This window comes from Rhinoderma darwinii, chromosome 1 (genome assembly GCF_050947455.1).
Source record: "Rhinoderma darwinii isolate aRhiDar2 chromosome 1, aRhiDar2.hap1, whole genome shotgun sequence".
Taxonomy (NCBI): domain Eukaryota; kingdom Metazoa; phylum Chordata; class Amphibia; order Anura; family Rhinodermatidae; genus Rhinoderma; species Rhinoderma darwinii.
Window position 1 is genome coordinate 248,885,839 of NC_134687.1, and position 23,704 is coordinate 248,909,542.

General features: G+C 42.5%; 1 protein-coding gene across 3 annotated transcripts in view; it reads right to left on the reverse strand.

The window, feature by feature from the left end:
• Positions 1-23,704, reverse strand: part of RANBP3 (RAN binding protein 3) — a 102,373-nt gene that overhangs the window by 76,623 nt on the left and 2,046 nt on the right. The window lies entirely within an intron of this gene.

Genomic DNA, 23,704 nt, shown 5'->3' on the forward strand with positions numbered 1-23,704 from the left:
CGGAGATCAGAGAAACCTCTCATCTCCGCCGCTATTCACATGAATGCTGCGATCACAGCGGACTGCAGCATTCAGGAGAAAATGAGAAGGGGGATGCCCCTGGAACGCGTCACAGGAAATTCCTGTGATGCGATCGAGGGTCATACCATATATGGGCAGACAGCCCAGGGTCTATTGACGGACCCCAGGGCTGTCTTACCATATTTCATGTTGTTAGGACATACCCAAGTATGTCCTAACAGCCTGTGTGCTATCCGTCCACAGGCTAATGTACTGGCACATATCTGATATATGTCAGTACATTAAAGTTTAAAAATAAAGTAAAAACAAAAGTATTGTTAAAATTTAAAAAAAAATACAAATTCACCTTTTTTACAATAAACATTAAAATAAGTCTCAATACATAAAATATACACATTCAGTAATGGCGCGCACAACAATTTTCTTGCATCATTTACGATGTGTGCGCTGTAAAAAAAATGAAATAAACACGACTTTCATTCACTTATTAATGTGAGGCGCGAGGTGCGATGAATTTACCCTCCATGTTCCTCACATTATTAGTAATTAACCCCATCATGTACCTCACACATTAACCCATTATGACTGAGAAACATGATGGGATTAATTACTATTAATGTGAGGCGCGTTCAAAATTCATCATCACACCTCGCGCCTCACATCAGAAAACGGAAGAATTTTTTTTTTTATTACTGTTGGCAAAAGTATCGAAATTGGTATCGAAATCGCAATACTAAACGAAGTATCGGTATCGAAGTCCAAATTCTGGTATCGGGACATCCCTATGCAGCACTATTGTTCCAGGTAATCTCTGCCGGATGTGCGACGGAGGCCCTTAAAGAGGCTCTGTCACCAGATTTTGCAACCCCTATCTGCTATTGCAGCAGATCGGCGCTGCAATGTAGATTACAGTAACGTTTTTATTTTTAAAAAACGAGCATTTTTGGCCAAGTTATGACCATTTTTGTAGTTCTGCAAATGAGGCTTGCAAAAGTCCAAGTGGGTGTGTTTAAAAGTAAAAGTCCAAGTGGGCGTGTATTATGTGCGTACATCGGGGCGTTTTTAATACTTTTACTAGCTGGGCGTTCTGATGAGAAGTATCATCCACTTCTCTTCAGAACGCCCAGCTTCTGGGCAGTGCAGATCTGTGACGTCACTCACAGGTCCTGCATCGTGTCGGACGAGCGAGGACACCGGCAACAGAGGCTTCAGTTGATTCTGCAGCAGCATCAGCGTTAGCAGGTAAGTCGATGTAGCTACTTACCTGCAAACACTGATGCTGCTGCAGAATCAACTGTAGCCTCTGATGCCGATGTGTCCTCGCTCGTCTGACACGATGCAGGACCTGTGAGTGACGTCACAGCGTGATCTGGCAGAAGCTGGGCGTTCTGAAGAGAAGTGGATGATACTTATCAGAACGCCCAGCTAGTAAAAGTATTAAAAACGCCCCGATGTACGCACATAATACACACCCACTTGGACTTTTGCAAGCCTCATTTGCATAACTACAAAAATGGTCATAACTTGGCCAAAAATGCTCGTTTTTTTTAAAATAAAAACGTTACTGTAATCTACATTGCAGCGCCTATCTGCTGCAATAGCAGATAGGGGTTGCAAAATCTGGTGACAGAGCCTCTTTAACGGAGCCTCCAATGCAGATGTGAACAGGCCCCAAGCAGTTTTAGTAAGAACATTAACTGTATGCTATGTAAAGTTGTGTGTGATCTATAAAAACATCAATATTTTATCCTTACTTAAACAATACATAAAGATAAAAGGTTATTATCCCTTTCAGGACCAGACAAATTTTCGTTTTTCTGCTTTTGTTTTTTTCCGCTCGGTCTTCAAAAAGTTTATTTATGACTTATTTATACCGCCTAGACATCTGCCATGTCATCAATAGAAAGGTCTTTGAACATTTGTAGTATACAGATACAACTTGGTTAGATAGTGTGTCTTTTCTGTTAGGTTTAGGTTTTATAGAACTGGAGATACCGGCATAGTTGGGAATGCAAGCTGCAGATACAGATCACATTATGTTAATAAATTTGTCTTATTTTCTCTCGGTTATGAATACAGAGGCTATAATTTTGAACCATCTTCTTAGAATCACTCTGTATATAGATTATCTACATAAAAAGTTGAGCAACTTAACCCTTTCCCGATGCAGCCATTTTTCGGATTTTCACTTTTTTCCCCAACCTTCCAAAAGGCATAACTTTTTCAATCAATATTGATGTACGAGGGCTTGTGTTTTTCGGGACGAGTTGTAGTTTTTCACGGCACCATATAATGTAGTGGGGGAAAAATATTTGTGGGGTAAAAAAGTAAAAAAAAAAAAAAAAAAAAAAGATTTTTTTGGGGGGGGGGGGGGGGGGTTTAATTTTACGACGTTTAGCGTGCGGTAAAAATGGCATGTTGACTTTATTCTACGGGTCATTACGATAATACCAAATTTATACAGATTTTTTATGTCTTACTACTTTTACAAGGAAAAAAACCGATTGGTCAAATAAAATTTGGGTTTTGTCGCCATACTCAGAGCTATAACTTTTTTGTTTTTTCGTTGCATGAACGGTAGGAGGGCTTATTTTTATGCGAAGCAAGTTGTATTTTCTATTGGTACCATTTTGGGGTACATGATACTTTTTATTCAATTTTTTTGTGGGAGACGAAGTGACCAAAAACAGCGATTCTGGCGGAGTGTTCGTACGGCGTTCACAGTGCGTACTAAATAATGATATATTGCAATAGTTCACACATCTACAGACGTGTCGATACCATTTACGTTAATTTATTTTACTTTTTGTTTGAGCGAAAATGGTTTTGTTGTTTTTTTTAACAAAAACAAAAACTTTATGCTTTTTTTTTTTACTTGTCCCCCTAGGGGATTTGAAACAGCGATCGTTGGAACGCTGGCATAATATACTGCAGAACCAGTGTATAGCAGTATATCGTGATACTGACAGTCTATTATGAAGCTCTGACCGTGGCATTTAACAGGTTAAACGAGTGGGATTCCGATCGGGACACTGAAGTGCTTGTTCGTTCCATGGAGCTGGCTCAGCCCATGAGGCAACTCCATTCTCCCCCAACCGATGGGCGCCGTATAAATATTACATCATTATACTAATATATAAAAAGGCAAGCCGTGTTGTCAACAACTCATCACTACTTTGATTGGCTGCAGCGGTCACATGGTGTAACCACCTCAGACAATCAGTGGCAGGTTAAAGCAGATATACATAGTGCTTCTAAGTCTGCCTCACCGGCATTTTCACCACTAAACCCACAGGTTCTGATGTCGTTTTCAAGATGAGAATCTCAAGCACCAGGATCGCAGTTCTAGGTTTTATAGAACTGGAGATACCAGCATAGTTGGGAATGCAAGCTGCAGATACAGATCTCATTCGATCTTTAACTGCCCATATCTTTAGTTCTATATAACCTAGAACTGTGATTCTCTGGAGCCAAGATCCTCATCTTTAACCCCTATCCGCACCAGGACGTAACTGTCCGTCGTTGCGGGAAGTTACTTCCCGCACGAGGACGTACAGTTACTGAGTTAATCCCGGTGCACACTGTCGGCGACAGTGTGCACCGGGAACCAGGAGGTCAGCTGTCGCCGACAGCTGACACTCCCCTCTTGCCGGCCAGCGGTCCTTTGCCGCTGATTTCGGCGCATTAACCCCTTAAATTCGGCGATCGGGTGCAATCGCCGAATTTTAGGGGTTTCTAACATATCGGCAGACCCCCGTCCGAAATCGCGGGGTCTGCCGATAGTTAGTATGGCAAACGGAAGCCAAACAATGGCTTCCGGGTCTGCCATGGACGGAAGCCCATCAGGACCAACCTTCGGCTGGTCCTGATAGGCTTCCTGTCAGAGTGACAGAAAGTCACTGTGCCGTTCCCGATGCACACTGTCGGCGACAGTGTGCATCGGGAACTTGGAGATCAGCTGTCCCCGACAGCTGACACTCTCCAGTGTTGCCGATCAGCGGCTCATCGCCGCTGATTTCGGCAATTAACCCGTTACATGCGGGGCTCGATTGCGATCTCCGCATGTAGCGGGTTTGTAGCGCATCAGCAGCCCCCATGCAATCGTGGGGGCTTCTGATGCTTGTGATGGCACCCGGGGGCCAGACAACGGCCCCCAGGTCTGCCATGTATGTCAGCCTATGAGGATCAGCCTCTGCTGATCCTCGTAGACCAACTGTCAGAGTGACGTCACACTGACAGTTGGAATACGTTACACTACCTAGGTAGTGTAATGTATTCTAGCAGCGATCAGAGCTGCAGGTCAAAAAAAGAAAGTGTAAAAAGTAAAAGAAAAGTTAATAAACAAAAATATAAAGTGTAAAAAGTAAAAAAAAGTTAATAAAAATGTTTTATAAAAGTGTAAAAATAAAAGGTTTTGTTTTCCTATAATAAGTCATTTATTATAGGGAAAAAATGAAAACGTTAAAAAATAGTACACATATTTGGTATCGCCGCGTTCGTAACGACCCAATCTATGAAACTATAATGTTAATTTTTCCGCACGGTGAACGCCGCAAACAAAATAAACGGAAAACTGTCAGCATCGCTATTTTTTGGTCACCACTCCTCCCAAGATATAGAATAAAAAGTGATCAAAAAGTCGCATTTACCCCAAAATGGTACCAATAAAAACTACAACCCGTCCCGCAAAAAAGAAGACCTCCCACAGCTTTTTTTACGAAAAAATAAAAAAGTTACGGCTCAGAATAGCGTGTCTCAGAAAATAAATTATTTTATAGAAACGTAATTTTATTGTGCAAACGCTGCAAAACTTAAAAAAATCTATACACATATGGTATCGGCGTAATCGTACCGACCGGCAGAATAAATTAAAACGTAATTTATTGCGCACGGTGAACGCTGTAATAAATAAAGAATTTAAAGCGCCAAAATCGCTGTTTATTGGTCACCCTAGCTCTAAAAAAGATCCTGAGGGGCCAAAATGCTCACTATACCCCTAGAAAAATTCCTTGAGGGGTGTAGATTCCAAAATAGGGTCACTTTTGGGGGGTTTCCACTGTTTTGGTCGCTCCGGGGCGTTGCAAACCCGACATGGCACTGAAAACCAATCCAGCAAAATCTGCGCTCCAAAATCCAAAAGGCGCTCCCTCCCTCCTGAGCCTTGCTGTGGGTCCAAACATCAGTTTACGACCACATATGGGGTATTGCCGTAATCGGGAGAAATTGCTTTACAAATTTTGGGGTGCTTTTTCTCCTTTATTCCTTGTAAAAATGAAAAAATTCTGTGTTTCCACAGAAAAATAGGTGATTTTCATCTTCACAGACTAATTCCACTAAATTCTGCAAAAAAACTGTGGGGTCAATATGCTAACTATACCCCTAGAAAAATGCCTTGAGGGGTGTAGTTTCCAAAATGGGGTCACTTTGGGGGGGTTTCGGCTGTTTAGGTACCACAAGACCTCCTCAAACCAGACATGGTGCCTAAAATATATTCCTAAAAAAAGGAGGCCCCAAAATCCACTAGGTGCTCCTTTGCTTCTGAGGCTGGTGCTTCTGTCCATTACCACACTAGGGCCACATGTTGGATATTTCTAAAATCTGCAGAATTTGGGCAATAAATATGGAGTTGCATTTCTCTGGTAAAACCTTCTGTGTTACAGATTTTTTTTTATTACAAATAAATTTCGGCAAAAAAAAATGAAATTTGTAAATTTCACCTCTACTTTGCCTTAATTCCTGTGAAGCGCCTAAAGGGTTAAAATATTTTCTGAATGTGGTTTTGAATACCTTGAGGGGTACAGTTTTCAAAATGGGGTGATTTATGGGGACTTTCTAATATATAAGGCCCTCAAAGCCACTTCAGAACTGAACTTGTCCCTGAAAAAATAGCCTTTTGAAATTTTATTGAAAATATGAGAAATTGCTGCTAAAGTTCTAAGCCTTGTAACATCCTAGAAAAATAAAAGTACGTGAAAAAAAATGATGCAAACATAAAGTAGACATATGGGGGATGTTAACTAGTAACTATTGTGTGTGGTATTACTATCTGTTTCACAAGCAAATACATTTAAATTTAGAAAAATGCTAATTTTTGCTAAAATTTGACGTTTTTCACAAATAAATATTGAATTTATCGACCAAATTTTTTCACTAACATAAAGTACAATATGTCACGAGAAAACAATCTCAGAATCACTTGGATAGGTAAAAGCATTCCGGAGTTATTACTACATAAAGTGACACATGTCAGATTTGAAAAAATAGGCTGTGTCCACAAGGCCAAAACAGGCTGTGTCCTAAAGGGGTTAAAACGGTACTAGAACCATGATGCTAGGCACTATAGAGCCAAAGCTAGAGGCATCTGAAGTGACCTCCCCAGCCTCTCAGCCGGACACCTCCTCAGATAACAGGCAGTGGGTAGGACTTTTCTCAGCTAATCTGCATATGACTTTGAAGACAATTTTTAAATAAAAAAAAAAGGCAAGCTAAATAGGATATTGCATACCCTACCTGAGGATGCTGTGGGTTTAGTAGTGAAAAGGCCGCTGACAGCTCCCCTTAACCTTCTGTGGGACGAGTTGTAGGTTTTGGCGGCATTATTTAATGTGGTATCAAATGTAGTGGGAAACTGCAAAAAAATTCTTTGTGGGGTGAAAAAGGTAAAAACCAGCGATTCCATCTTTTTGGGTTTGGCACTTAGGGTATGTTCACACGGCAGCGTCCAATACGCCTGAAATGACGGAGCTGTTTTCAGGCAAAAACAGCTCCTGAATTTCAGACGTAACTGCGCGTACTTGCGTTTTTCGCGGCATCAATTACGGACGTAATTGGAGCGGTTTTTCAATGGAGTCAATGAAAAACGGCTCCAATTACGTCTCAAGAAGTGACATGCATTTCTGTGACGCGGGCGTCTTTTTACGCGCCGTCTTTTGACAGCGGTGCGTAAAAAAAAGCCTGTGTGCACAGAACATCGTAACCCCATTGATTTCAATGGGCAGATATTTGCCAGCGATTTGGAGCCGTATTTTCGGACGTAATTTGAGGCGTAAAACGCCCGAATTACGTCCATAAATAGGGCGTGTGAACATACCCTTACACTGCAAATCATGCGGTAAAAACGCCACTTTAACTTTACTCTACGGGTCGATACGGTTACACAGAGATACCACATTTATATACTTTTTTGTATGTATTACCACTTTTATAAAGAAAAAAACTCCCGTATTTTTCAGACTATAAGACGCAGAATAAATCTTGCTAAAAAGTCCCTGCGTCTTAGTCGGCAGTCAAGGGACCCGGCAGCGAAGGGCCCCCTGACCGCTCCTTACTTAACCCCTTCCTGACCCCTGATGTGCCAGCACATTGAGCGGGGAGGGGATGATGTATAGAGCGGGCTCACGCGCTGAGCCCGCTCCATACACGGCAGGTGTCAGCTTCTGATACGCTGCTCTAGCGGCCAGGAACAGCGATGGCACGGTTCCTGACCGTTGAACTAGTTAAATGCCGCGGTCAATAGCGACCGCAGAATTTATTGTGGTTTTCCCATGAAGGACATTTATGACATATCCCACCTCTGGGACCCGCATCTATCTCTAGAACGGGGTCCCCTAAACCCCATTCTATCTTACCCGGCTCCGCTGTCTTCCGGCCACTTCCTGGTTACATGGTCAAGTTACGGAAACAGCGTAACGCGCTGAGCTATGCAGTTTCCATAACTCCCATAGAACTGAATCGTAGTTACGGAAACAGTGTAGCATGCTACGCTGCTTCTGTAACTGCCATCCACTACCATGGTAGTTATGGAAACCGTGTAGATCAGCGAGTTACGCTGTTTCCGTAACTCATTCATGTATTGCAGTGTATTGTACCAGCGATCTAATGATCGCTGGTTCAAGTCCAATAGAGGAACTAATAAAATGTGTAAAAAAATAAATTAAAAAAAACAAACGTTAGGCCGGATTCACACGAGCGTGTTCGGTCCGTGATATACAGTCCAGATGTCGGCCGCAATTCCCGGACCGAACACACTGCAGGGAGCCGGGCTCCTAGCATCATAGTTATCTATGACGTTAGGTGTCCCTGCCTCTCCGCGGAACTACTGTCCCGTACTGACAACATGATTAACCCCTTAAGGACGCAGCCTAGTTTGGGCCTTAAGGCTCAGAGCCCATTTTTCAAATCTGACATATTTCACTTTATGTGGTAATAACGTCGGAATGCTTAAACCGATCCAAGCGATTCTGAGATTGTTTTCTCGTGACACATTGGGCTTCATGGTCGTGGTAAAATTTGGTCGATATATTCAGTGTTTATTGGTGAAAAATTGCAAAATGAAGAGAAAATTTAGAAAAAATAGCATTTTTCAGAATTTAAATGCATCTGCTTGTAAAACAGTTACTAGTTCACATTTCCCATATGTCTACTTTAGATTGGCATCGTTTTTTGAACATTCTTTTTTTTTTCTTGGACGTTACAAGGCTTAGAACATAAACGGCAATTTCTCATATTTTTAAGAAAATTTCAAAAGCCTTTTTTTAAAGGTACCTCTTCAGTTCTGAAGTGGCTTTGAGGGGCCTATGTATTAGAAACCCTGATAAAACACCCCATTTTAAAAACTAGACCCCTCAAAGTATTCTAAACAGCATTTAGAAAGTTTTTTAACCCTTCAGGAATTTCACAGGAATTAAAGCAAAGTGGAGGTGAAATTTGCAAATTTCATTTTTCTTGCTGAATTTCAATTGTATTAATTTTTTTTCTGTAACACAGAAGGTTTTACCAGAGAAACACTACTAAATATGTATTGTCCAGATTCTGCAGTTTTTAGAAATGTCCCACATGTGGCCCTACTGCGCTCGTGGAATAAAACACAAGCCCTAGAAGCAAAGAAGCACCTAGTGCATTTTGAGGCCTCTTTTTTATTAGAATATATTTTAGGCAGCATGCCAGGTTTGAAGAGGTGTTGAGGTGCCAAAACAGTAGGAATCCCCCAATAGTGACCCCATTTTGGAAACTACACCCCTCAAGGAATTCATTTATGGTTGTGGTTACCATTTTGTTGCCCAATTTGTCCTTAGTGCGACAATACCCCATTTGTGGTGATAGACTGCCATTTGGGCCCATGGGAGGGCTCAGAAGGAAAGGAGCGCTATGTGTTTGTTGGAGTCCAGATTTTGCTGGATTCGTTTGCGGGTGCCATGTCGCATTTGCAGAGCCTCAGAGGTATCAAAGCAATGGAAACCCACCAGAAGTGACCCCATTTTGGAAACTACACCCCTCAAGGAATTCAAATATGGTTGTTGTTACAATTTTGACCGCACAGTTTTTTCACAGCACCTATTTGAATTGGGCTGTGAAATGAAATAAATGTCATTTTTTCCAATAAGTTGTCATTTTTTTAGCAAGATTTCTTATTTTTACAGGGAAAAAATACCCCATTTTGTTCCCCAATTGCTCCTGAGTGCAGCAATACCCCATTTGTGGCGATAAACTGCCGTTTGGGCCCATGGGAGGCCTCAGAAGGGAAGGAGCACTGTGTGTTCTTTGGAGTGCAGATTTTGCTGGTTTGGTTTTCGGGTGCCGTGTCGCATTTGCAGAGCCCCAGAGGTATCAAAGCAATGGAAACCCACCAGAAGTGACCCCATTTTGGAAACTACACCCCTCAAGGAATTCATTTATGGGTGTTGTGACCATTTTGACCCCATAGTTTTTTCACAGAACTTATTTGAATTCGGCTGGGAATTATAACAAAATTATTTTTTTCAAATAATATGTAGTTTTGGCTGAAAATTTCTTATTTTCACAAGAAACAAAATACCCCATTCTGTTGCGCAATTTGTTCTGAGTGCAGCAATACCCCATTTGTGGTGATAAACTGCCGTTTGGGCCCATGGAGGGCTCAGAACGAAAGGACCACCATTTGGCCTACTGGGGATTTTCTAGTGCGAAGTCATGTATGCAGAAGCCCCTGAGGTACCAGTACAGTTGAAACCCGCAAGAAGTGACCCCGTTTTAAAAACTACACCCTTGAGGCATTCATCTAGAGGTGTAGTGAGCATTTTGACCAGAGACCTACACCCCATAAACTGTAATGTGGGATCTCCCGGGTATGGCAATACCCTACATGTGGCTGTTATCAGCTGCCTGGGCACGCAGCAGGGCTCAGAGGGGAAAGACGAGGGGGGATAAGCTGTGCGGAGTGCATCAGGGTAAGTAAAATTGGGGTAAATTATAAACCAAGGGATGTATGATAAATTTTAAAAAACTCTTTCATACAGAGCTCTGGTTATTCGGGACACGTGTCACATTGATATATTGTGTCATCCCTTATCCCCCTCTTATAACAGACTTTGCACCTCTTTTGACTTTTTCCCTTCTTGCCAGTTTGGGGACTTCTCCTGGAAAGTGTTGCCCTGGTACGATGTGTGTGGCCCCGCTTCCAGAAGTACTGGGTGACCCCCCCCCTTCTTGGTCCCTAAAGATTAGGTTCTTGATAACCACCTCTTGAAATTCCAGGAAAGTTCCCCTCTGGCCTGTACATCGATGTAGCACGTACGCATTGTACAATGCCATCTGTATGATGTGCCCGGCCAACTTCTTATACCACACCGCATGGCGCTGTAGGGCTTGATCTGACAAGTCCCAGCTCCCATGTACCTATTGTAGTCCAGGATGCAGTCTGGTTTGGGGGTGGCCTTTCCTTCATATATCCTAAACCTGTAGGTATACCCTGATGCACTCTCGCACAGCTTATACATCTTCACGCCATACCTTGCCCTCTTAACCAGCAGGTACTCGCGGAATTGAACCCTCCCTTTAAAATGTACCAGGGACTCATCAATAGAAATACACTTCTCGGGGGTGTATTCTTGGGAAAACCGGGCACTGAAACGGTCTAATAGGGGTCTCCGTTTATACAAACGGTCAAAACTGGGGTCATCTCGGGGTGGGCACGGCTCATTATCAGTATAATGTAAGAAGCAAAAGTATTGCCTAATTGATTTATTTTTTTTAGGTTACAGTTCAGTTCTGAAGTTGCTTTGAGGGGCCCATATATTAGAAGCCCCTATGAAATACCCCATTTTAGAAACTAGACCCCTCAAAGTATTCACAACAGCATTTAGAAAGTTTATGAACCCTTTAGGTGTTTCACAGAAATTTAGAGCAAAGTAGAGGTGAAATTTACATTTTTATTTTTGTCAGAAAATCCTCTTATACCATTTTTTTTATAATAAAGGTGATTTATCAGAGAAACGCAACTTAATACGTATTGCCCAGATTCTGCAGTTTTGAAAAATATCCCACATGTGGCCTTCAGGCGGTAATGGACTGAAGCACCGGCCTCAGAAGCAAAAGGCGCACCTAGCGGATTATGAGGCCTCCTTTTTATTAGGCACCATGTCCCGTTTGAAGAGGTCTTGTGGTGCCAAAACATTGGCAACCCCCCAAAAGTGACCCCAATTTGGAAACTAGACCCCTTGAGGAATCCATTGTAGTTTTCTTGGGGTGCATGCGGCTTTTTGATCAGTTTTTATTCTATTTTTAAGTGGCGTGGTGACTAAAAAACAGCAATTCTACTATTGTTTTTTTATTCTATTTTTTTTACAGCGTTCACCGTGCGCTATAAATGACATATTCACTTTATTCTGCGGGGCGATACGATTACGGCGATACCAGATGTTTATAGTTTTTTTTTTATGTCTTATGGCGTTTGCACAATAAAATAAGTTTTGTAAGAAATCATTCACTTTTTGTGTTACCTTATTCTAAGCGCCAGCATTTTTTTATTTTTCAATCAATAAAGCCGTGCGAGGACTTATTTTTTGCGTAACGAACTGTAGTTTCGTTTAGTACCATTTTTAGGTACATGCGACTTTTTGATCTCTTTTTATTCCATTTTTTGGGAGGTGAAGTGACCAAACAATTGTGATTGTGGTACGGTTTATTATTATTTTCTTTTACGGCGTTCACCGTGCGGGATAAATAACGAAATAATTTTGAAGGTCAGGCCGTTACGGACGCGGCGATACCAATTATGTCGAGTTTATTTGTTTGTTTAAATGTTTTTATTAATAATAAATGACTGATAAGGGAAAAGGGGGGATTTTTACTTTTATTACTTTTAAAACTTTTATTTTCTTATTTTTACACATCTTTTTTTCACTTTTTTTCACTTTATTACTTTGTCCCACTAAGGGACTTGAGGGCAGGAGACCCTGATCGCTATTCTAATACACTGCACTACATGCGTAGTGCAGTGTATTAGAACTGTCAGCTACTCACTGACAGCAAGCATAGCGGGTCCCGACTTCATCAGGACCCACTAGGCTTCAGTCTATGGCATAGCCGGACGCCATTGTTTGGTGTCCGGTTGCCATAGTCACCATTGCCGGCCACTGTCGTGTAGCAGGCCGGCGATGGCAGATTAACCCCTAAAAAGCCGCGATCTCTATAGAACGTGGCTTTTAAGGGGTTAATCAGCGGGGACACAGAGATCGGTCCCCGCTGTAGGAGCTGTGACAGCTCCTGTACGAGACAGCAGCTGTCACAGCTCCTGTATGTGTCGGGAGGACGGCCGAAACGGCCGTTACTCCCGAGACGTACTATTAGGTCATGGAGCGCGAACGATACAGCTGCCATGACCTAATAGTACGTCCAGGAGCATTTTTTTCCTAGAAGTCTTTTATTATAGGAAAAAAATGAAAATGTTACAAAAAAGTACACATATTTGGTATCACCACGTTCGTAACGACTCAAACTATAAAACTATAATATAAATTTTTCCCACACGGTGAACAGCGCAAAAAAAATAATTAATAAACAATGTCAGAATCACTATTTTTGTGTTCATCAACCCTCCCAAAATATAGAATAAAAAGTGATCAAAAAGTCGCATGCACCCTAAAATAGTACCAATAAAAACGACAACCCGTCCCGCAAAAAACAAGCCCTTACACAGCTTTTTTGACTGAATAAAAAAAGTTATCGCTCTCAGAATATGGCGATACAAAAAATAAATAATTTTATCGAAAAGTGATTTTATTGCGCAAATGCCACAAAACATAAAAAAAACTATATACATCTGGTATCGCCGTAATCGTATCGACCCGCAGAATAAAGTAAAATGTCATTTAAAGCGCACAGTGAAAAAAGTGTTAAAAAAAAAAAAAAAAAAAAAGACAAAAAAACATTGTCAGAATTTGTTTTTTTGTCACTTTGCTTGCCAAAAAAAGTCTAATAAAAGTGATAAAAAAATAAAATCACGTACCCTATAATGGTACCAATGAAAACGACAGATTGTCCCTCAACAAATAAGTCCTCGCACGGCTCCAGTGAAGAAAAAAGACGAAAATTTATGGCTCTCAGAATATAGCGACAGAAATTGTGCAGTGTCCAAAAGCTGATAAGATCGGGCGCCACTTATCAGTGCGACACCGGCCACATATCTGCGGATTATTATTTATTTACCCCATTATTATACCCTCTTATTATTTCCTGATGTACTCTGCCCAATTTACACATACCCCCACATCATAAACTGAAATACCAGCAAAACCCCAAACAGAACAGTTACCAAGCAAACTCTGCGCTCCAAAAGCCAAATGGCGCTCTCTCCCTTCTGAGCCCCACAGCGTGCCCAAACACCAGTTTACGTCCACATATATGATATTTTATATCCGGGAGAACCCGCTCAACATTGTATGAGGTATTTGTCTTCAGTGGCACAAACTGGGCACAACATATTGTGCGTTAAAATGGCATATCAGTGGAAAATTAAAATTTTCACTTTGCACCATCCGCTGCACATTAACGCCTTCGCGCACCACGACTTAATAGCATGTAGTGGTGCGGGGGGGGGGGTTATATATGGTGCGGGCTCATGCGCTGCGCCCGTGCCATATTCTGCAGGTGTACGCTGTGTATTACAGCTGACACCCGGGACTAATGGACAGGAACAGTGATCGCGCTGTTACAGGAGCCTGTAAAGATGATAGCGTATTGTACCAGCGACCTAATGATCGCTCGTTCCAGTCCCCTAAATTGACTTTTGGGAGGTTTCCACTGTTTTGGTACCTCAGGGGCTTTGCAAATGCGACATGACACCCGAAAGCTATTCCAGCTAAATTTGAGCTCCAAAAGCCAAATATTGTTCCTTCCCTTCTGAGTCTTGCCGTGGGTCCAAACAGCAGTTTATTACCACATATGGTGTTTTGCTGTAATCAGGACAAATTGCTTTACAAATTTTGGGATGATTTTTCTCCTTTATTCATTGTAAAAATTAAAAATTTCTATATTTTTTCAGAAAAAAGTAGATTTTTCATTTTCACGGCCTAATTCCACTAAATTCAGCAAAAAAACTGTGGGGTCAAAATGCTAACTATACCCCTAGAAAAATTCCTTGATGGGTGTAGTCTACAAAATGGGGTCACTTTTGGGGGGTTTCTACCGTTTTGCTCCCTCCAGGGCGTTGCAAACGTGAAATGGCACTGAAAACCAATCCAGCAAAATCTGCGCTTCAAAATCAAAATGGCGCTCCCTCCCTTCTGAGCTCTGCCGTGGGTCCAAACAGCAGTTTAGTACCACATATGGCGTTTTGCTGTAATCGGGAGAAGTAGCTTTACAAGTTTTGGGGTGCTTTTTATTCTTTATTCCTTGCAAATATCTTTTTCTTTTATCTTTTTTCAGAAAAAAAAGTAGATTTTCACTTTCACAGGCAAACTCCAATAAATATAGCAGACGACCTGTGGGGTCAAGATGCTAACTATACCCCTAGAAAAATTCCTTGAGGGGTGCAGTTTCCAAAACCGTGTCACTTTTGGGGGATTTCCACTGTTTTGGCACTACAAGACCTCTTCAAACCCAACATGGTGCCTAAAATATATTCTAAAAAAAGGAGGCCACAAAATCCACTAGGTGCTCCTTTGCTTCTGAGGCCGGTATTTCAGTCCATTATCACACTAGGGCCACATGTGGGATATTTCTAAAAACTGCAGAATCTGGGCAATAAATATTGTGTTGCATTTCTCTGGTAAAACCTTCTGTGTTACAGAAAAAAATGTATTACAAAGGAATTGCAGCAAAAAAAATAAAATTTGTCAATTTCCCCTCTACATTGCTTTAATTCCTGTGAAAGGGTTAAGAAACTTTCTAAATGCTGTTTTGAATACTTTGAGGGGTGCAGTTTTTAATATGGGGTGATTTATGGGGTCTATCTAGTACATAAGGCCCTCAAAGCCGCTTTGGAACTGAACTGGTCCCTGTAAAAATCGCCTTTTGAAATTTTCTTGAAAATGTGAGAAATTGCTGGTAAAGTACTAAGCCTTGTAGAATCCTAGAAAAATAAAATAATGTTCAAAAAACTATGCAAATATAAAGTAGACATATGGAATATGTGAAATTGTAAATATTTTGTGTGGTATTTCTATCTGTTTTACAAGCAGATACATTTAAAATTAAAAAAAAAATCATAATTTTTGCAAATTTTCTCTAAATTTTGTTTTTTTTTCACAAATAAGCAATTAATTTGACCAAATTTTTCCACTAATATAAAGTACAATATGTCACGAGAAAACAATCTCAGAATCGCTTGGATAGGCAAAAGCATTCCGGAGTTATTACCACATAAAGAAACACGTCAGATTTGAAAAAATGTGGCTGGTCCTGAAGGCCAAAATGAGCTCGGTCTTGAAAGGGATGGATGCTTGGAGACACTTAAAGGAACAGTGTCATTACAATTTTTTTTTTTTAATATGTTAAAGATGTTAGTGCTTTATTAAAAACGTTTGGATTAATTTGTGTTTGTGTGTTACTTTTTCTTATTTTTACACTTTTTCTTCCCTATGGGGGCTGCCATTTTTTTTTCCATTTCTGTATGTGTCGATTAACGACACATACAGACATGGAATACGGCAGCCACAGTCCCATAGGGACTGCGAACGGGTCCCGTCCCATCCACTTCTGTGTACGCCGTCTGTGTGGGAACGGCGCATGCGCCGCTCCCACACAGTCCAATTTGAAATGCGCGCCGTCCGGCGCCATTTTCCTGTGGACCGGAAGTCGCGGCCGGACAGTAAGATTACTACTTCCGGTCGCGGCTTCCGGACTTGTGCACTTGGACCAGCGGCAGCAGACGGAGCGGACGGGCCGGAGGGAGCCGCGGCGGCAGGAGCAGGTAAGAGATTTCTATGTATGTTCGTGTTTTACTGTGTTTACTACTGTATGTAAACCTACTACACTGTGTGTTAGCTCAAAAAATGGCGACACACAGTGTAGGAGGTTAGACCGTTCAATCCCCTCGTTTATCCCGGCACTAGCCAGGATAAAGGAGGGGGGGATTCTCAGAGCTCACTAGAGCGAGTGCTTTTTTCCAAATTTTGCAGCAAAAAGCAATGTGGTTGCTTTACCACATGCAATGCTGCAATTTTGGGAATAGCTCCATCTAGTGACCAGCACTGGGAAATATTATAAATTAGAATCTAATTTATAATATTTCCTGACTCTTGAAAAAAATAAAAAAAATTTGAACAATGTTTAATCACCTACACACTAAATGTTTAACTAAAAAAAAAATACATGTTTTGCTGGCAACATATTCCCTTTAACCCCTTAATGACCGGGCCATTTTGCACGTTAATGACCAAGGATTATTTTTTGTTTTTCCACGGTCGCATTCCAAGAGTCGTAACTCTTTTTTTATTCCGTCGACATAGCTGTATAAGGGCTTGTTTTTTCCGGGACGAGTTGTATTTTGTAATTGTACCATTTTTAGATGCTTATAACATATTGATTAACTTTTATTAACTTTATTTTAGGAGAGAATTGAAAATAAGCAGCTATTCCAGCATTAATTTTCACGTTATAAATTTACGCCGTTTACTATGCAGCGTAAATAACATGTTAACTTTATTCTATGGGTCGGCACGATTACAGGGATACCAAATGTGTAAAGGTTTTATATGTTTTTTCTACGTTTGCACAATAAAAACCCTTTTAGAAAAAAATTACTTGTTTTTGCATCGCCGCGTTCCAAGAGGCGTAATTTTTTTATTTTTCCGTCGATGTGGCCGTACGTGGGATTGATTTTTGCGGGACAATGTATAGTTTTCATTAGTACTATTTTGGGGTACATAGGACTTATAGATGAACTTTTATTTTATTTTTTATGGGGGGAATGGGAGAAAAGAGAGAATTTTGCCGTTGTTTTTTGCGTTTTCTTTGGACGCCGTTCATCCGGCGGTTTAATTAATGTGTTCATTTTATTGGTCAAGTTGTTACGATCACGGGGATACCATATATGTGTATGTGTGATTTGTTTTGACCGTTTTACTAAATAAAACCACTTTTTGGGGCAAAAAAGTAGTTTTATTTGACTTTGACTGTAATTTTTTTTTTTTTTTTTTTCACAAACTTTATTTAACGGTTTTACTTTTTTTTTTTTAGTCCCACCAGGGGACTTCACTATGCGATATGCCGATCGCATATATAATGCTTTGGTATACTTCGTATACCAAAGCATTATTGCCTGTCAGTGTAAAACTGACAGGCAACCTGTTAGGTCATGCCTCTGGCATCGCCTAACAGGCAGATGCTGAAGACAGACCTGGGGGTCTTTGTTAGACCCCCGGCTGTCATGGAAACCCGACGGCGACCCGCGATTTGTTTGCGGGGGCGCCGATCGGGAGACAGAGGGAGTTCCCCCCTCTGTCAAACACATTAAATGCCGCTGTCACTGTTGACAGCGGCATTTAATGGGTTAAACTGCCGGAATCGGCGCGTGCTTCGATTCCGGCAGTTGCAGCAGGAGCCAGGCTGTGTAGAACAGCCGTGCTCCTGCCGCTGATCGCGTGGGTAAACTGTCAGTACCCGCGCGATCACAGGACGGATATATCCGTCCTCCTGCGCGAACTAGCAGCTGCTGAGGACGGATATATCCGTCCTTCGGCGTTAAGGGGTTAAGAGGTAAATCAAAGTAGAGCCAGAGCAGTGAGGTCTACAATATAAGGAAATGGTCAGAAGACAAAAATATGCATGAAAAAGAATTTCAATATGCTCTCTTAGGCTATAAGCAATAATAAAAAAAAAAATGATGGTCACATGACTGCAGAAACATCCTGGGGGTGTTTTCAGTGGGTTGGGCCAATAGGACATTGTTATTTTTTTTTTCACAGACAAGAAAAACGGATGTCACACGGATGCCATCCGGACAGGAAAAAACTGACAAACTAAAGGCAATCGCAGAAAAAAAAAAAATGATGCAAACTAATGCAAAACTTTTTTTACAGACTGAAATCAGACAAGCTCTAACACACTCAGATAAGCCCTTAGTATATGCGAACAATATCAGATCAGTGCTAGAGAATATCCCAGCCCCCACCCCACCAATCAGCTGACTGAAGGGGCACCAAACGTTGCATCCCTTTCATTGTTTATCAGGCACAGCGCCCTACATTTGATATATAAACAGAAAAAGAAACAAAAGCACACATAGCGCAACAAACGATACAAAGGTGAAGGTGTTCAAATCTGCTGACCTGGTTGTGTTGTGCTGGGAGCACAACATCCAAAGAGACAGAGTACAATAGCTCAATGAGTTGTCGGTTTTTGGAGATTCTCAGCGTAGTCTCTGAATCAGAAATTTGTCCAGTATCAGCATGGAAAAGAAAGAAGGAGAAAGTCCGGATGATCGTCCTGGCACAACTAACTTTGATCAATTCTGATATCCGTAGAAACCGATGAAAAGACTTTGTTAGGCTGGGTTCACACGACCTATTTTCAGACGTAAACGAGGCGTATTATGCCTCGTTTTACGTCTGAAAATAGGGCTACAATACGTCGGCAAACATCTGCCCATTCATTTGAATGGGTTTGCCGACGTACTGTGCAGACGACCTGTCATTTACGCATCGTCGTTTGACAGCTGTCAAACGACGACGCGTAAAAATACAGCCTCGTCAAAAGAAGTGCAGGACCCTTATTTCAGACGTAATTTGAGCCGTTCTTCATTGAACTCAATGGAGCACAGCTCAAAATTTACGGCTGTCAGACAAGCCTCGCAAAATGCGAGGAGGAATTACGGCTGAAACGAGGCAGCTGTTTTCTCCTGAAAATAGTCTGTCTTTTCAGACGTAAAAGCCTCTCATCGTGTGCACATACCCTAATAGTTAAGATAATTTAATAAGTATCTGTACAACTACTTGTTAAATTATCTTAACTATTATGAAGTCTTTTCATTTGGGCGATCATCCAGATTTTCTCCCTCTTTCCTCTACATTTGATAGGGGCTGTGCCTGGTGTTGCAGCACAGTCCAATTCAAGTGCCTGATAAACAATGACAGGGATGCGGCACTCACTGGAGAGACGCAGCCCCTAGTCAGCTGATCAACAGGAGAGCCAAGATTCAGACACCCATCAATATTAGGGGGAGTTCACACAGAATTTTTGGACGCGGAAACAGTGTCGGAAAACCCGCCAAAAAAATGGCCGAAAATGCCTTCCACTGATTTCAAAGGGAGGCGGAAGAGTTTTTTTTTCCGCGAGTGTCTAATGACAGCCGGGCTCCTGCTCCAATACCCGCGATCGAAGTTTACTTTGATCGCGGCCGTTTAACCCCTTAAATGCCGCTGTCAATAGCGACCGCGGCATTTAACTGGTTTACAGAGGGAGTGAGCTTCCTCTGTCACCCATCGGCGGCCCGCAAATGCAATCGCGGGTCTCCGATGGGGTGTCATGGCATCCGGGGGCCTGATAAAAGCCCCCAGGTCTGCCCTGGACATATGCCTATTGGGACGCGCCGGAGGCACGTCCTAACAGATTGCTTGTCAGATTTACACTGACAGGCAATAATGCTCTGGCATACGAAGTACACCAAAGCATTATAGCAGCGATCTGAAGATCACATGGTAAAGTCCCCTAGTGGGACTAATAAAATAAGTAATGTGAAATGAAGATTATTAATAAAATTGACATTAAAATAATCAATCCATTTTTTTCCATAAAAAGGTGGTTTTATTAAGTAAAAGTGTAAAAAAAGAAATAAAAGTACACATGTATAGTATCCCCCCGACCGTAATGACTCAATAAATAAAGTTAATATGTAATTTAAACCGCACGGTGAATACCGTAAAAAAAAAAAAACACGCAAAAAACAATGGCGAAATTGCAATTTTTTTCCATTGCCCCCCAAAAAAGTAATAATAAAAATGAATCAATAAGTCCCATGCACCCCAAAACAGTACCAATCAAAACTACGTCTCGTCCCGCAAAAAACAAGCCCCCAAAAAAATTACGGCTCTTGGAAAGCGATGATGCAAAAACAAATCATTTTCGTTGAAAAGTGTTTTTATTGCGCAAAAGTCGTAAAACATAAAAAAACTATACATATGTGGTATCGTTGTAATCGTACCAACCCATAGAATAAAGGTAACGTGTTATTTACGCCGCACAGTGAACGGCGTCAATTTAAAACGCATAGAACAATGGCGGAATTTCAGGGTTTTTTTTTATAATCACCTCAAAAAAAAATAATAAAAAAAATTATATGTACCCCAAAATGGTGCTATTAAAAAGTACAACTAATCCCGCAAAAAAACAAAGTCCTCAGCTATGTCGACGGAAAAATAAAAAAGTTATAGCCTTTGAATGCAACTATAGAAAAACGGATAAAATTGCTGGTCATTAGGGCCTAAAATAGGCTGGTCACTAAGGGGTTAATAGCACAATTGGGGTATACTTACACGGGGCATATTTGTTACAGAGATTTCTGTAAGGCGGGATTCACACGACAGGGTTTCCCGGTCGGGTGCCGGCCGTTCATAAATCGTCCGGCACCCGGCTGCATTAGGAATAATAGACCCCTAGTGGGGCTATTCACACGACCGATTTTTTGACAGCCGGGAAAACCGGCCGTCAAAAAATAGGACATGCTCTATTTTCGGCCGGGTGCCCGGCCCCCATAGAAGTCTATGGGGCCGGGTAATACACGGCCATCACTGGAATGTGTCCCGAGTGATGGCCGGGTCTACCGTCGCTCGCGCACTCTCTCTCCTCCTCACAGTGCAGAGTGCATGTGAGGAGGAGGAGGGTCTTTTATTGCTCGCTGTAGGAGTCGGAATCCCCAATCCCCGGCCGGGGATTGGGGATTCCGCTACAGGAGAAGTGAGTGACTACACTGTCCATATATGGACACAGCGAAGTCACTCACTTCTGCAGCGGAATCCCCGACTCTATGGCCGGGGATTCCGCTACAGGAGAAGTGAGTGACTACACTGTCCATATATGGACACAGTGACGTCACTCACTTCTGAAGCGGAATTCCCGACCTGTGGCAGGGAATTCCTCTTCAGGAGGTCAGTGACTACACTGTCCATATATGGACATTGAAGTCAGTGACTTCTCCTGGAAGGGGGGGGGGGGCTGGGTGGCATCGCCTACAGGGGGCTGGGTGGCATCGCCTACCAGGGGGGCTGGGTGGCATCACCTACCAGGGGGGCTGGGTGGCATCACCTACCAGGGGGGCTGGGTGGCATCACCTACCAGGGGGGCTGGGTGGCATCACCTACCAGGGGGGCTGGGTGGCATCACCTACCAGGGGGGCTGGGTGGCATCACCTACCAGGGGGGCTGTAGCATTATCTACAAAGGGCTGTGTGTGGCAACCAATTTAAATGAAATTCATCCGATTTTAAAACGGACAGGGAAAAAAACAGATGCAAATCGGGTCCAACTCGGCCCAGAACGGAATCGGATGCAAAACGGCCGATTTTCCCGGCCGACACTCGGACCCTGTCGTGTGAATGAGGCCTAACACTGAAAAACCTGTTCCATACATGTGAATGGGGTTATTTCTGCAGCGTGCAAATGGATTTCTACAAGAAACATTCTGATAAATGGGACAGCTGCTGAAATGTCTGCAACAAGTCTACTGCATATGAATCTACCCTTAAAAAAGGTAGTACTACTGAAGGTTTAAGAAATACACCCAGGCCGGCAAAACAATCACTACTTTATTTGTTTTCACCTTTATAAAGTATAGGAGGGGACGCGGAGCTACTCATGCTAGTTGCGAGCACTGCGTAGTGTGATCAGCAGCTGGCAATGTAGAAAGTATAACAGATACCAAATTACGCTAGCCATTTTAAGAATTGCCCAAATAGCTTAGGCCTTATACAGTAGGGAATTGCAGAACTGCCAATTCCTTAAAGAATAACTACTTTCTAAAAACTTGATATGTCCGAGACATATGAGAAGTTTGGAAAGGTGGGGTCCAGGTGTTGAGACCCCCCACCATCACCAAGGGTGCAGGAGCGCTAAGGTGAGAGCTCTGTATCTTCAGCTGTGATTGGCACTCCTTGTTAGGCGGAAGATAGGCTCACGTAGAAAGTCTAGAAACCGCCTTCAGGCTAACGAGAAGTTCCGATCACAGCCGAAGAAGAAGGGCGCGCTACGGAGCGCTTCTGAACCTTCATTTTAGCGGCGATTAGGGTCTCCACCGATCAAAACTTCTTATATGTCTCTATGACATATTACAAGGTTTTGAAAAATACAGTTACTCTAAGGCCTCATGCACACGACCGTATTTTTTCCCACCCGTAAATACTGGCGTAAATACGGGTCCGGTGTCACACGTATTCCACCCGTTTTGCACCAGTATTTACGAACCCGTGCCCGTAAATATGGGTCCGGTGTCACACGTATTCCACCCGTATTTACGAGCACGTTTTTGGCGGCAAAATAGCACTGCACTAATCGGCAGCCCCTTCTCTCTATCAGTGCAGGATAGAGAGAAGGGACAGCCTTTTCTGTAATAAAAGTTAAAGAAATTCATACTTACCCGGCCGTTGTCTTGGTGACGCGTCCCTCTCTTCACATCCAGCCCGACATCCCTGGATGACGCGGCAGTCCATGTGACCGCTGCAGCCTGTGATTGGCTGCAGCGGTCACATGGGCTGAAACGTCATCCAGGACGTCGGGCCGGATGTCGAGAGGGACGCGTCACCAAGGCAACGGGCGGGAGACCGGACTGGAGGAAGCAGGAAGTTGTCGGTAAGTATGAAAGTCTTTTATTTTTTACAGGTTTATACTGATCGGTAGTCACTGTCCAGGGTGCTGAAAGAGTTACTGCCGATCAGTTAACTCTTTCAGCTCCCTGGACAGTGACTATTTACTGACGTCGCTTAGCAACACTGCCGTAATGACGGGTGCACACATGTAGCCACCCGTCATTACGAGAGCTCCATAGACTTCTATGGACTGTCCGTGCCGTTATTACGGCCTGAAATAGGACATGTTCTATCTTTTTCAACGGCACGGGCACCTTCCCGTGAGAAAACGGGAAGGCACCCGTCGCCAATAGAAGTCTATGAGCCCGTTATTACGGGTCGTAATTACGACCCGTAATAACGGGAGTTTTTACGGTCGTGTGCATGAGGCCTAACACACACCTATTATCGAAAATTGTTCCCTGCACAAGCTGTCTTAGGCTATGTTCACACGGAGTATTTTGCAAGAGGAATATCTGCCTCAAAATTCTGTTTGGAAGTTTGAGGCAGATTTTCCTCTCCCTGCACGCCGATTTTCGCGCCGACCAATGGGAGGTCAGAGGCGTAAACACCCGAAGATCGGGCATGTCGCTTCTTTTTCCCGCGAGGCAGTTTTAGGCTGGGTTCACACGTAAACCGCGTCGCAAAACT